Source organism: Osmerus mordax, chromosome 7 (genome assembly GCF_038355195.1).
Source record: "Osmerus mordax isolate fOsmMor3 chromosome 7, fOsmMor3.pri, whole genome shotgun sequence".
Classification (NCBI taxonomy): domain Eukaryota; kingdom Metazoa; phylum Chordata; class Actinopteri; order Osmeriformes; family Osmeridae; genus Osmerus; species Osmerus mordax.
This window is the reverse complement of record NC_090056.1, coordinates 11839178-11855025: the sequence shown is the minus strand read 5'-3', so window position 1 is coordinate 11855025 and position 15848 is coordinate 11839178.

The window sequence follows — 15848 nt, the reverse complement described above, 5'->3', positions numbered from 1 at the left end:
GTCAGCAGCGCACCATCCCCACCATATACAGCGTTGACAGTGCACTGCTTCCCCCTCCTGAGTCGCCGGATTGTGGTCCAGAACCTTTTAGAAGCTGTTCGGAAGTCATTCTCCATGGCCTCGCCGAACTCCTCCCACGCCCGGGTTTTTGCCTCCGCGACCGCTAAAGCCGCATTCCGCTTGGCCTGCTGGTACACATCAGCTGCCTCTGGAGTCCTACCAGCCAACAAAGTCCGATAGGCCTCCTTCTTCAGCTTGACGGCTTCCCTCACCTCCGGCGTCCACCACCGGGTCCGAGGGTTACCGCCGCGACATGCACCGACCGCCTTGCGTCCGCAGCTCCGGTCAGCTGCCTCAACAATGGAGGCCCGTAACATGGCCCATTCGGACTCAATGTCCCCGCCCCCCCCCCGAGACATGATCGAAGCTCTCCCGGAGGTGGGAGTTGAAGCAGAAGTCCAACAACAAAACACCGCTCGGGTACAGATCGGGGGGGGGGGGCTGTTCCTCCCAATCACGCCCCTCCAGGTCTCACTGTCATTGCCCACATGAGCATTGAAGTCCCCCAGGAGGACGAGGGCATCTCCGGGAGGAGCGCTTTCCAGCACCCCCCCCAGAGACTCCAAAAAGGATGGGTACTCTGCGCTGCTGTTTGGTGCATAACAGTGCACAACAGTGAGGACCCGTCCCCCCACCCGAAGGCGGAGGGAGGCTACCCTCTCGTTCACCGGGGTGAACCCCAACGTACAGGTGCCGAACCGAGGAGAAACAAGTATTCCCACCCCAGCTCGACGCTTCTCACGAGGGCAACTCCAGAGTGGAAGAGAGTCCAGCCCCTCTCAAGGAGACTGGTTCCGGAGCCGATGCTGTGCGTTGAGGCGAGGCCGACTATATCTAGTCGGAACCTCTCTACCTCGCGCACCAGCTCCGGCTCCTTTCCCGCCAGCGAGGTGACGTTCCACGTCCCTAGAGCTAGCTTCTGCAGCCGAGGATCGGAACGCCAAGGCCCCCGCCTTCGGCCACCGTCCGTCTCACACTGCACCCGACCCCCATGACCCCTCCTGCGGATGGTGAGCCCACTGGTACGGCACCCCTAACCACAGACAAAGAGTAGTGATCCAAAATTCCCTTGTTCGTCACAGATTATGCAAAATGTTTTATTAGTGCCAATCATGCAGTAATTGGCATCATTCTGTCATGAGAAGTGACCGACAAGCTGTGTGCATGTATGTCTACACGTGTCTTATTTGCAGAAGCAATGCAGCAATTCAGTGAATTTGAATTCAACTTTGCTCACTCTGTCAGCATGGCCAAAACAATGTCATGTCTTCTCTCTGGCGGACAGCTCTTCCAGAATGCCTGTCTAACTGCGTGACTAAGCTTGTAAGGCGTCAAGCTAGGAGGAACCTCTCAGCAACTTTAATTGACAAAGATTGGATTTAATTTATTTTGGGGTTACAAAAGTGCATAGAGGATGGCATATAAAGGAAATCACACAGCAAATGTACCTTAAATACTACAAACACAACTTGATAGTCTAGTAGAACCAAAAGAACCCCACCCAGACACAAAACTGAGCTAATAACGCAGGTTAACATGAACAATTCCACAGCTAAAATGTTCTCTTGGTGACAGAACATCTTTCCATTGTCCAAGCGGCTGTGGTTCGGCTTCTGGGTCTCTGACAAGGCTGAGAGAGAGAGAGAGAGAGAGAGAGAGAGGGAGAGAGGGAGGGAGGGAGGGAGGGAGGGAGGGAGGGAGGGAGGGAGGGAGGGAGGGAGGGAGGGAGGGAGGGAGGGAGGGAGGGAGGGAGGGAGGGAGGGAGGGAGGGAGGGAGGGAGGGAGGGAGGGGAAGGCACAGAGGCAGGGGGAGAAACAGAGAAAGAGAGTCTCTCTCATGTCAGAAGCCAGCCTTACTGGGGGACGTGACAGCAGTCTCCAGACAGCTTATATTAGCAACATCAAGGCCCCTCATACATCTAAAGCTGATGGATCACATCTGGACAAATGTACTGCACCAACTGTAATGTCTCCAAGTAACTCAGCAAAATGAAATGTGTTAGAGGACAGTCAGGGACAGACTGTAGTTAAACGGCTGACAGGACCTAGTGGTCTGTGAATGAAGATGAGTCACACAAACGGCCAACATGAACCAAACCTCTGCTCTTGTGATGGTGTGATGCCCTTATGCACAATGTTTCCCGTATCAAGCTAACCAGACTACCGCTGGGCTAGCTGGGAGTGTGGAAGAATCAGGACTTGTATACGTACACCAGTATGAGGAGAGCAACCTAGATAAATCTGGTCAGTTTATTGGTGATTGAACCGAACATGATACCATGGCTCCCACGGAACTGAGCACAATTGATTGCCTCTCATGTTGTCAAGGAAACCAAGCAACTCCCTAAGGTAAGAGGGGTGTTTCAAATGTCACACTGACCACACTTTTACAGTGTGTGTGTTTGTATGTGTATGTGTGAGTGCAGATGTTTGTGTATGCGTGAGAGAGAGAAAGAAAGAGAGAGAGGGGAGAATAGACAAAGAGAGATAGAAACACAGTGGTTGAACAAAAAAAAGACAGAAATCCACTCTATTTTCATGCATGAAAACTGTTTTAGTTGATCATATAGATAAGTTCTGGGCCGCATTGCAGCAGGATCCAGCTATCCTCACACCATTAACTATGGCAGGACTAGGACCATATACATTAACTCAGAGGGAATAATCTGACAAAACCTATTGAAAGTTATGATACTTAAAAGGTCCAACAACTTATATGGCAGTACTTAGCTGTAAAGATATTGTGGAGGGGACGCACGAACAGCAGCAAACTTTTCTCATTACAGAAATGAACTCAGTTTTAAGTAGCTGTGATTTGTGCTTACAGTTTTTCTCAATTGTTTACACACAAATACTGGTACTTGAGACACAATGACCACAACATGTAACTCATGCACCAACCCCATGAACCAATTGTGCTAAACTACAAGCACAATTCCTGCTTTACACTCAAATTGCAGTTCTAACACACACTTTTTTCAAAACACTACACACAATTCTCTGCATTTGGCACAATTTTCATGAAGAAATGATCTTTTGTTTTCACAAAGAACACACTGCCATTCAAATACGCACACTGACTCATCGCATGGACAAACACCTGTCAAACAGTTTTACAATTAGCAATCAGAGCTTTAGAATAAAAGGGCAACAGGTGACCTTTTCTGTTTTTGAGCAATGGATGCCAACATTGGAAACAGAGGCAGAGGAGTGAGAGTAAGAGGAGGAGGACAGGGAGGACGAGGATGAGGAAGGCCAAGGACCATAATCTCTGATGAGATCCGAGCCGCTTTGGTTGACCATGTAGTCAACCATGGTCTAACAATGAGGGAGGCTGGGCAAAGAGTACAGCCAAATTTGAGCAGGTACACTGTCGCATCCATCATCGGGACTTTCCGAAATGAGAATAGGTAAGAAATCTACTCTCACTACAAAATTGCAGTAGGCCAACTGCATATCAATACAGTACTCAATGAGTACAGTAGTAAAGTATTGCCTGTGGACTGTTCTGTAGGACTGTAAAAATAAAGTATGTTTCAAGTATTTGGAAAATGTATTCCTACTTTGTATTCCTACACAGTATTTACAGTATTTTACTATATGTTTGGCAGAACTGAAAGATTACCAACACATGGTGGTCGGGAACGTCTTCTGTCTCCTGAACAGGAAACTGAAATCATGAACATGGTCCTAGAAAATAACGCCATAACATTACGGCAAATACAAAGAAAAATTATAATAATGTAACTGTATACACTATACAGTAAATTATTCTGTTGTTTTGTATGTAAACCGCTGTATGTGCAACTTTGTGTTGGTTGGGATGTACACTGTGTACATATATGTAAAATATATTTATTACCGTGTATTTCTGTGTTCTGAGTATAAAAACAATATTCTCAAATATTTTACAACACACTTATGTATGTACTGTCTGTAGTAAATGTAACACTGAACAAAAAAAGGCCTAACTCACTATGATGAATGAAGAAGAAGTGTTTTCCATTCATCATAGTGTTTTGACATTGAGCACATCAGTGTTCAAATGGTTCTTATGTCTATTCATATGATGGTTTGTGTTTGTCATTTGAAAACAAAATACAATTTTGAGATTAAATAACATTGTTTTGAATGTTAAGTTTAATTTTGCAGGAGTAGTGAGGGGTTTTGCCCATTGTGTGTGTGTTTTTTTGATTTGTGTGTAGAGTTCTGAGAGTATGAAGTATGCATTCCGAAAATGTGTGTAACCAATCGAGAAAAACTGTAAAAACAATTCCTCTCTGACCACATTTCTTCCAGTGGGTTTCTAAGAAACAACACCCCAGAGAGGGAGTCAAAGCTCCAGGATCTTCCTGGTATTGATCTTACAGCGGGATCAGCCTAAGTGGTCCCTGAGAAGCAAGGTTAAACCTGTTGTACATCTAGACAGCAGGGACTACCACACACAGTCAGGATCAGCCCACCTCCAAGAAATAAACCAAAGAGATGGGGGATGTGCAATCCTCTAAAACAGGTCAATTTGTGAGAGCAAGGTGTGAAACATTGGTCTATATGGCTGACAATGAAAAGGGGCTGTGTGATACTGGACCTAAGGAAGTATGGCACAATAAATCATATTCAGTGCCACATGGTGGTCAAAGAGGCTTGATAAATGAAGTGAAATGTCGACTTACTGTAAATCCCTCACTTTACAGAGTTAGGTTGAGGTGGTGTTGGTGTGTGAGAGGTGGTGTTGGTGTGTGAGAGGTGGTGTTGGTGTGTGAGAGGTGGTGTTGGTGTGTGTGAGGTGGTGTTGGTGTGTGAAAGGTGGTGTTGCTGTGTGAGAGGTGGTGTTGGTGTGTGTGAGGTGGTGTTGGTGTGTGAGAGGTGGTGTTGGTGTGTGTGAGGTGGTGTTGGTGTGTGAGAGGTGGTGTTGCTGTGTGAGAGGTGGTGTTGGTGTGCGTGAGGGTGAAAGAGGCTCAGGTAGAGTAGCAGACTCTAGCAGACAGTAGCAGAGTGTCAGCTGCTCCCATGCACTTCTCATTACCCTGCTCAGTCTACTGCAAGCCCTTCATCACACCCCGCCATCACGCCCATGTCAGTTTAACCTGCATGCTTTCACTCACACACACACACACACACACACCCACACACACACACACACACACACACACTTCAACCTGAGAGGCCCTGCATAGACAAAAATCTATCACACTGACATACACATTAATCAGTGGAGAAAACTCAATCTGTGAATTGATGCACAATCTCTCTCAACAATACTGTAGATCCACTCATGCACTTCAGTCTGCAGTCACAGCACAGCGTGGGAACACAGAAACTATTATATACAACAGGATTACCTTTCTGGTGACCATGTGTGCCAGAAGTGGTTTATGTCTTTTATGAAGTAATCTTTATGAATCGTACCCCAGCCTAGTGCATTCAATGAGAAACACCATGGGTGACACCCATTGCAGTCATAGTCTCTCTTGACACAGTACATGAGGAGTGTATAAAGATTAAATGAATGCATTTGATTTGTCTCTGTAAAGAGCTTTAATGCAATGAACTCTGGTTTTATGTGCATTACTTGGTTGAATGACATCTGTTGAATGACCAAAAAGAGCTTTTGAAGTCTGGTTAATTAGTTCTCACTGTTGCCTGAATGACCCCTATCTAATTAAACAGCTGTTTCCATTGCCTGCGAAGAGAGCATCTCCTGTTGGTCTTAAGGGATGGAGAGAGGGCAGATGTACCACCAACGCACAGCACATAAACCAGCTCTACAGGAGTCCTGGAAATAACATTACACCCTTACGACCAACTATATCAAGGGACAACACAACTGAACTATGTAGTCAATGAGAGCATAAACAGCTATGGTAACAGCTAACAATGTTGATAACAGTATCATTGGTCCTGTATCACTAGGCCAAAACCATTTTATAACTGTCACTCAATAACATATATCCATGTGTTCTTGAACTTTAAAACCCACTTTGTTGTGAACAGCTGGAATAATCACTCATGAATAACTCATGGGTGATCTTACTAAGTGGACATTCTGCAAGGTTTCAAAGTTAAACTCAAGGAGAACAACAAAGTTCGCTTCTGTGTGACACCTTGTTGTACCTGACAAAGGCTCAGTCCAGGTGTCCAGGTCAGCTCCCCCCTCCCCCTCCGAGCGCTCCCCAGGGCCCAGGGGGACCATATGTCATGAGAACAGAGATATTTCACTATTAGCATACTAACCACTAAGCACATAAATAATGCAGAGGTTACAGTTCTTCTCAAGGCTACGTCAGTCAAAGTGGGAAATCAGCAGTTCTGGTGCCAGTGGATCCTGCTTAAGGCTTTGATAATGAAACACTCCATGCAAATCCCAACCACATGTTGATTGTCCAGTCTGTAGAACAAAGTGGTAGAATCAATAGAGGTGTGTCACAAATAAGCCTGAGGGAGAGATGGATGAGTTACAGCACATCCTCCAGCACCCATCACCTGCCAACCGTGTTCAACAATAGTCACACTAGTAGCAAATAGCACTTTGCTGGCCTCAAGAAGGGACCCAACCAGCGCTGTCAGTACAGAGACACATATCAGTAATCATCATCAACATGGTTATAGCACTCATCATCATCTTCAGCAGCACAGTCAGTGAGACGCTCAAAATCAGAACCCAGACTGGTCTGCTCCCCCCTGTCCTCATGCTCTCCTGGGCTGTGCAGCTGCTGCCTTCAGAGGATGACAGATGAGCCTGTCCTGGCCTGTCTGACCCCCAGGACCTGCTCACTGTGCCTCTGCCAATCCCTGACTCTGTTCTGGGGCCTTTCTCCGGACCCACTGAAATACACTGACTGTATCCGTTCCTTTAATCCATACTGACTGTACCTGCTCCTTTCCAAACTGCTCCTTTAACACACATTGACTGTACCCACTCCTTAAATCCACATTGACTGTACCCACTCCTTTTATTCAGCCCACCAAAAGGGTTCAACGGTATGAAAAAATGACAGAACTTCACAATGATCAATGCAGTGTAGGCCGACAGTCAGATGGAAAGACATGGCGAAAGAAAGAGAGAAAAAAGAGAGAGATGGAGAGAGAGAGAGAGAGAGAGAGAGAGAGAGAGAGAGAGAGAGAGAGAGAGAGAGAGAGAGAGAGAGAGAGAGAGAGAGAGAGAGAGAGAGAGAGTCAGGTGAGAGTGAGAGTGAGAGTGAGAGTCAGGTGCAGTAGCTTAAGCATTATTCAGATGGCAGGAAATGGTCTAGAGAAAAGGAAAGACATAAAGATATAGCAAAACATACCACAACAAAGAGAGAACAAAAAAGGGACACAGACAAGAAGAGCTCGTATGACAGGAATGAAAAAGTCCAGATGAGGAATATGCCAACAAAGACATGAAAACAACAGCTAGACTGGGGAGAGAAAGAAGGCAAGAGGGAATAGAGAGAGACAGTGTTGCAGGATGAACGGGTGAGAGTGAGAGAATGAGTGTAGACTGATGAGGTGAGTCCTCTGCTCAGGAGAGCTGTCAGCCCCTGATATATAACCCCTTTATCTCTGCGAAGCAAACACATTATCAGAAACTGTAAGACAGCATGCATCTGTCTTACAGTCTTGTGGTGAGCACATGAGACAAATGTCATGGGTGGAAAGGTGTCAGTGTCTGTTAGCCAAGCCCAAAGCGGCCCCCTCCTCCCACTGGTCAAGGCACTGTTAGTGTGCGTTATATCTCGTTATACAGAGAGCACTGACTGAGCCACAATGACCAAACAGATGAACATGACTATTTAATAAAATAGGACAAACAGCATAAAAAGCTGAGCTGTTAATGTAAACAGATTGATAGTTGCCTGTGGGAATATTATTAAAGACAACATGCTAAAAATGCTAAAAACAGACTTCTGGACTAGGGTGACATTGCAGCCTCAACTGATCGTCATGGAGACAACCACTGATTGAAACGAGGCCATGGATGGTGAGATACACAGAGAGAAATAGCGAGAGAGAGAGAAAGGGAGGGGTATCTGAGGTAGATTTATACTCCAGCCTTGAGGAGAGGCAGAGCTATGCATCTGACAGCACTGAGAGAGAAACACAGCATCTCTCATCTCTCTACCTTTCCATACTCCCTCCCTACATCCATCTGAATGAGCAGACAAGACAAAGTTACTTCTCAAGTCAGTCAAGGCATTGGGGAACAGGAAGAGAGCCAATCAGACCATGTGTTTGAGCAGCGTTTAGTTCATACTGAGGCTGAGGTCTACATGAGTGTGATCAAACCCCTCCAGCTGTCTCGGTGATGTCATCAGCACAGAGCGGTTCCGTTTTCCTCACATTCTGAGTAAACAGAGAGGCCTGATTGACACATATCAGCATTCACTACTTAAAGAGAGAACGACTGTACACAAATACACACATGCAAACTCTCAGATAGCTCTGACAGTTTGCCCTCACAGTGTTCAAGCCTATGCGTGCTTGTCTGTGTGGTGTGACTTGTGTACACACCCACTCACTCCACTAAAAAGCCTTAGTTCTGTCATGCATTAAAATCCCAGGCAAACTCAGTCTCTACCTGGGGGCTTGATCTTCTGCCAGCACAGCTACACATTGCATGTCACTGCAGTAGAAATATTCTGTGCAGTTGTAGTTTTCTACTTTGAATTACTGCAAGCAGATTACTACCTATAAGTCTACTACCCCCCCCCCCCCCCCCCCCCCCACACACACACACACACACACACACACACACCCCACCCCACTCGCCGGCATGGCAATGTTGCTGTTCTTTTGATGTTGTTTTCCAAATTCTGTCATCCTGAGGAGACAGAAGAGCAAAGAAAAGTAGAAGAAAAGTAGTTGAGCGAGGCCGAGCAGAGCGAAATAGGGCAGAGCTGTATAGAGCAGAGCATAAGAGAGCAGGGTAAATCAAAGCTGAACAGAGTACAGCTGGAATAGAGCAGAACCGAGCAGGGCAGAGTAGAGCGTCGCTAAACAGGACAGGACAGGGGTAGAGCAGAGAGAGCAGAGCTGGCAGAAGTGTGTTGCTTTGGCCATCCAGGGACAATGCGGCAGCAGCATTACAGTAAGAGTCCCTGGCATGGCAGGTTCAGCTGAAGGAGAGGCACTGACACCCATACTAATGAGACTCTGGACAGCGCAGTGTGCGGCAACAAGCAGGAAGCTGAGGCAGTAACAATCACACAGCTCCAGACTACCAAATAGCCTATTATCTCATGGGATCCCCCCTTGCCCATTCAGAAAAGGCTATTTTCTCTGGTACTTCTATCTCTAGTCCCCTGAACCTGTGACACATTTCAACGGTCCTTTCACTACAGTGTGGCCCCTAACCTCCATTGATGTTACCCTGACATCAGTCTCAGTGGTTGAACACAGATTGTGTTTGCCGGTCTCTTTACTGCAAACTTCATTGATGAACCGTGATGGCCTGTGTGGCTTGTATGCTTTACATATGGTAGGATATCGAATGTGTGTGCGTGTGTGTGCGTCTGTATACCCAGCGCATGCATACAGTATACCATGGAGGGTGCATGTGTGGAGGGCGCATGTATATGTGACGAGGAGAACGAGAAATGCAAATGAGTGAGTCAGCGACCTTTGAGAGCCCTTGAAAGCCTCCAGATGCAATTCATTACAAGCCCCCAACGGATTAATAAAGAGCAGCATTGCCTTGTGATGACAGACAGATGCTCTCCATGGAGGGTGGCCAGCCACTGATCCACTGACATAGGCCTCCTCATTAAAGCATCCTCCTCCAGGTGAGAAGTGCCTATTGAGGTGCTGGAGATGCTTCAGGAACATCTATAGAAGATTACTTGCATCATTAGGGAAGAATAGATGATATTCCTACTAAACCTGTACCAAGTCCGGTCATTAAAGGACCTCCATATGAGAACAGTATGGGCTGGGAGGATCAGTCTGCTGGTCCTGCTCTGCAGGCTCCTGCCGTACACCTGCATGTTCTCTGGGCTGTATGCTCCTGCCGTACACCTGCATGTTCTCTGGGCTGCAGGCAGGCCCAGCAGCCCTGTGATGTCCCCTTACTTGTCCTGACTTAAGGAGCACAATTCCTACTGTGAATTATGCAACACTGTTGTGTTGTTTCCCATCAAAGTACAATGCCCGGAAAGAACCCCTAACATGGACACCTACTATAACCCTGAAAAGGGAGAGGAGGGGGAGCCATGGGGGCTGTGCTGTGTTGTCTGTCTGTCTGTCTGTAGTATTGCACTTGAGGTACTCTATTCAAAATATAGAACTCACACACAGGCCAAGGTGACCTGGACAATAAGTCATGCCACACGAGGACGGCTGTTCAGGATGCCCGAAGGCAAGTCTTGTCCAAGACAGCTCAGTCTCCAGTCTCCAGTCTGTGAGTGTGTGTACAGAGTGTGTGTGTGTGTGCGTGTGAGTGTGTGCATGCGTTTTCAGAGTCAATGTGAACCCAGGCTGAGAAAAGAGCTGAATCCTGCAGCAGGGGACTACAAGAGTTAGAGTACCATGTACATGGAGCACTACATCACTGTCTACATAGTAAATCCTATAAGCATACAGCACTGCTGCCTGTTAGCTCATACTGATGCACAGAGGGCAGCATAGATTTAAGTGAATTAGTTGATTTCACTTGCAAGTTATGTTTGCAATAAGGTTTCAAAAGGACAATCATTTATCTTATGTTCGCACATACATTCCAAATGCAGGGTTAGAGATGTCATCATGTATAATGCATTTAGTGATTATACACTGTGCAGTATTTTTAGAGGCCTGTGTATTGAATAATTCTTATGACTTGGTGTGAGTGTGTGTGTCTGTGGGTGTGTGTGCACATTAATGTGCAATAATAGTACATTACCATAAAAGTGGAGAAAGCAATTATATGAACTAATTCCATTATTAACGTTATAAGTGTGAAGATATGGTCACATTGTCATGCAAATCACTAGAAACACTTGACTAGATAAAAGGCATTTTTTAGCTACTGTATCGTCTTAATTTGGTAAAGATTTATACCTCGGGGATTAGCCAAGAAAACTCTGTGTTTAGCTAATTCAAATACCCTCCAGGAGAGAGAATGTTCTCTCAAACAGAGAGCTTGATCAGAGAGAGTACAGTCATGCTGTAGCTCAGCCCCTAATGGGGTATTTTAACAGCTGAGTGTGATAACAACAGACAGTCCTAAACACTGTAAGATCCAAGAGACCAATCCAAGCACATCTAAGACACCCTGGGGAATGTCATAAGAAACACTGCAGGCGAAACAAGTCCTGGCTCATGGATTGTAAGAAAGGAACTGAGTTCGTTTATTTTGTGTATTTGATGTGCATGCCATTCACAAGGGTCATTTCACAAGGCTAAGTGTCCTTCCTGAATCTCCACAACCCAGACTAAAAGGCGCCTTCGTAAGTGTGCTTGAAGTTGACACACTCTGTATCGACCACCTTGCCATTATATTCTTCCTCTCCCTTCTCTTCCCTTTTCAATGGAGAATTGGTTCATAATACCGCATGTAATTTCTGTATGTCTTGCCATTCAGAGACCATATAATAGCATATATAGAAGGAGTACTCTCTCTCACCCCCCTTCCTGGAGAGTTCTGCTGGGGGATCTTCTGTTTTACATGGACAACATAGGAAGCTATTTGGATTGGATTTTTGTCTAAGAACATACATCCTTGACTGTTTGCTACTTTATGGTTCCTTACTTAAGTTAAGTAATATTTTGAATCTTCTATTATCTCAAACTCAGGCAATGACTTTCATTTTATTGTGTAAGACACTGCCAATATCCTTGCCCAGGATTAGGAAAACCGAAGCCATGGTGTGATTTCCAATCCTCTAACTCTGCTTAGTTTAATCTGCTGGTTCAGAAAGGTCTGGACTATTTCTTGACTCCCATCAGAAAATCCTACACTGGGTTCGTGATAATCACCCCTTTTGTGTGTGCGTGTTGTGTTTGTGTGTGAATGTGTGTGTGTGTGTGTGTGTGTATGTGTGTGTGATGTTTGTGTAGAGAGGGAAAGGGGGATGAAAGTGTTTTTAATTACTGTTAGAAGAGCCTTTCATTTAAATGTACTTTGTAATAAGCGGTGAGCAGAGGAGAGGAGAAGCCATTCCAATGTTCAGAGGCATTAAACCGTGTAGGTTTTCCAGCTCTAGATCTAATGCCATATTCCAGATCCTTACCTGTTTGTCCCATTTTGGGAGAACATACCGTAGTGTACTTGACAAAGGCAACCAACAAAGCAGATTTCTTTAAAAAAAAACCTTGTTCTGGTGCTGACTGTGTGTTTGATATCTAGAGGTTGGCTCTCAGTGCTGGAGCTCTGATATAAGCACCCCTGGGGTCACTGATTGCTTTGAGTGAATGTAAGCTGAGACAGGAGCCAGAAGGCTGGTGTCCCACAGTGTTAATCTAACTTCAGAGGGCTGTGATCTGTTCAATGACATTTTTACCTCTTCCAGTGTCTCTGCTGACTGCCACTGTTACAACACACACACATGACTCAAGCAGACAGCATTCACACAGACAGCGTTCTGCCTCTGCTGACAACGCGATTAAAATCATTTAGAAGACGTGCATGAAATTAATTTGAAATAATTGATTGTTTGGGCATTCATGTGGAAGAATTTAACAGAGGGCAGATTGCAGCTGGGATTGTCTCCTCCAGGCACCCACACTTGAGTATATTGCTTTTGAATCACATATTCCTTCTCCATAGTGCTGCTGGTCCCTGTAGCCAAAATAGCTTTGATTACAGGCAAAACAACTCTGATTTCTTTAGAATGTCCTGTTTTCTGGAAATTGTGTTTGCTTAGTAAAGATGCATTTTACTCATGTTTTGAGGCCATATCAATGTATATGTTTGCCTTACACACATGTATTCGGTATACAAACATTCACACATACAATGACAAACAATTATTCCTGAAGTGCATTCAGAATTCTCTTAAAGTCAAAAACAGTTTCTCTCTGCGTGAGTGCGGACAGCCATGCGGTATTTCTGCACTACCAACAAGACTGTGTATTCATCCACATCCCACATCTTCCTCTCCTCATCCACACAGAGGACTACTATTATCGTACTGGCTGCTCTGAATCAGACTCTCTCATCCCCCTGTTGCACAGTATGTCCTACAACTGAGAACTGTCACTGCACATCAGTGACATTGTTTTTGTCTGATCCTGACTTAACAGAGCATTCTCAGAAATAATATGAAAAATCTGAATGTTTTCCTTTCGATTTGTTAAAGAAGAATAAAACAACTTGCCAACCACTGGTTTAATTACCTTAATTGCCTTGCCTGAGAGAACAACTTACTCAGACCACAACTGAAAACAATTAATATTTTCAAGTTGAGTAAATATTAGACAACACCCGAAAATACCATAAGTAGGCAGAACAGCTGGTCGGGAATCCTCCCAGTGCTGGACGCAGGAGACATGATTAATCACCAAGAGACACACAGTCATTAATTGCTGTGTGCTGCTGATTAATTGTCCCTGGTGAGCGACGTTCAGCTCAACATGCAAATTTGTGTCAGAGGATCCATTCAGTGACAGTGGGAGCGGGGACATACTGTACAGCGACACATGCAGGGAGATAACAAACCGTCCATCAGGGACTTGACTACTGGATCACAGGCTTGTACCACATCTAAACCACTGATATTTTGGGAGAACCATGAATACAGAGATGCATAATAGGCACAAGGAGAGATGGAGCCAAGTGTAAATAATATTTGTGCTAAGTGTCGCGGTCAAAATGTGCCGATAGTAATAACACTTCATCTTTTTATCTCTGTCGCAGTGCTAATGGAGAAAGGAAAAAGAGGGGGGAAGGAAGGGAGAGATAACACAGGACAAAGGATATCCACCATCCACTGACCTGCTAGAACCAGGTATCGAAGACCCAGCAGCTCAGGCTACATTTACATTTAGCAGACGCTCTTGTCCAGAGCGACTTACAGTAAGTACAGGGACATTCCCCCGAGGCAAGTAGGGTGAAGTGCCAGGGACACAACGTCATTTGCACGGCCAGGAATTGACCTGGCAACCTTCAGATTACTAGCCCGATTCCCTAACCGCTCAGCCACCTGACTCCCCAAGGCTGGGATCTATCAACACAGCCAGACCATAATCACCTTAAGCCCCTTCTTCCAATGACTATGGAGGTAGAGCATCATTAGCAAGCTCATCATAGTTTGTATAATTATAAAGGATGAGATGAGGCGTTCTTGTAGAGAGAGGAAAAAAAACGTTTCACTCTACTCAAAGTTTTGAATAGATAAGGAGTGTTCCGTCATTCTGTGACATACTCTAGGGGCATCAAGTGAATTTTCCAGCTGCAAACCTACTTCAAGAGCTGTGAAATCTATAATAACACACATAATTCAGTTAGATGACAAAGTTTGAGTCTTTGCTTACCATGTTTTCATTGGCTTCATAACATGTGGTCAACAGGGAGTCTACAAATCCACAAACTGGTTGCATTGGAAGCCTTGTTTCTATGGAGAACAAAATGATCTGATATGAAAATGACATGCCATTGTCTAAAGTCTAAAATACATGACCACACAATGACAGAACAGTTCATACAGTGCCACTATAAACAACAACAATGTCTACAAGTGTTCTGACTTACAGCAAAATCAGTTTATTATCAATAGTTTTTAACTTGGAGAAATAAAATGGACTTGAAGAGCTATACATTTCGTGTTGACAGGCTAGCATGAGTTTTGACAAAGTGAGTTTCACGCTTCGGCACGCATTACGACACAGCCAATTTGGCAATTCATACCCATGCTAGTGTCACACTACGTGGCTGTACGTGAAACTGTGTAGTCACGGACATGTGGGCTGATGGAAGAACTGTGCTATAATTGCCCGGCTGTGTACACCAGCTGACCCTCCACCCACCACAAACTGCTAACTGTAGAGACATGGAAGAGGGGGGGGGAGTAATACTAGCCTGGCTCTGCCCTCCTACGTACTTCCGCTCAATTTTGATTTTGCTTCTGTACTAGGTCTGGGATTTCAGTGTATTAGTCGGTTTTCAGAAAAAAAAATGTGTAGGTCCAATCAGCGAACAGAGGGAGTGGCTGAGAACAATGACGTTGATATTGTGCATTAGTTTGAGTTGTAGTTCAGTAATGGCGGCAGAGAAAGATGCGAGCGAAGCTATTCGGTCTGTTGTGGCAACGCTGCCGAATATCCATAAGTTAAAGCCGGAGCAAGAACAATCCTTGTTGAGTTTTGTTGGTGGCCATGATGTTGTGGCCCTCCTCCCCACGAGGTTTGGGAAAAGTTTGATTTTCCAACTACGGCAGCTAGCTCCGTTACAGTAGTGGTGAAGGACTTGGCTAAGGTGAACGCTAGCGATTGGTTATGGCAGATCAGAGTGGCTCTGAACAGATCCAATAGTTTTAAACTTCAACAGAGTACCCGCCTACAAGGAAGTTAACGCTTGTCAATGGAGCAATCCCAGACCCTCTGTACAAATGAAATGTACGAGGGTCTGGTTAGGACCAGGCTAGAGTAATACTGGAATGCCTGTAAATCCATGTAAACTTAAAGAGTGCTTGAAGGCTGAAAAAAGGATAAGGGAGAGAGAAGGGAGAGGAGAAGAGGGAGGGGAAAGGATTTTTATGAGGTAGTAAAGTTAGGGGAACCTGTTAGGTTTAAATCTACTCTTCTCTGCCATCCATGAAAGTGCCATGACCCACACAGGGAACATACATCAGCAAACCCAATACTTTATTCAACTGGCTTTGCTGAATGTAATC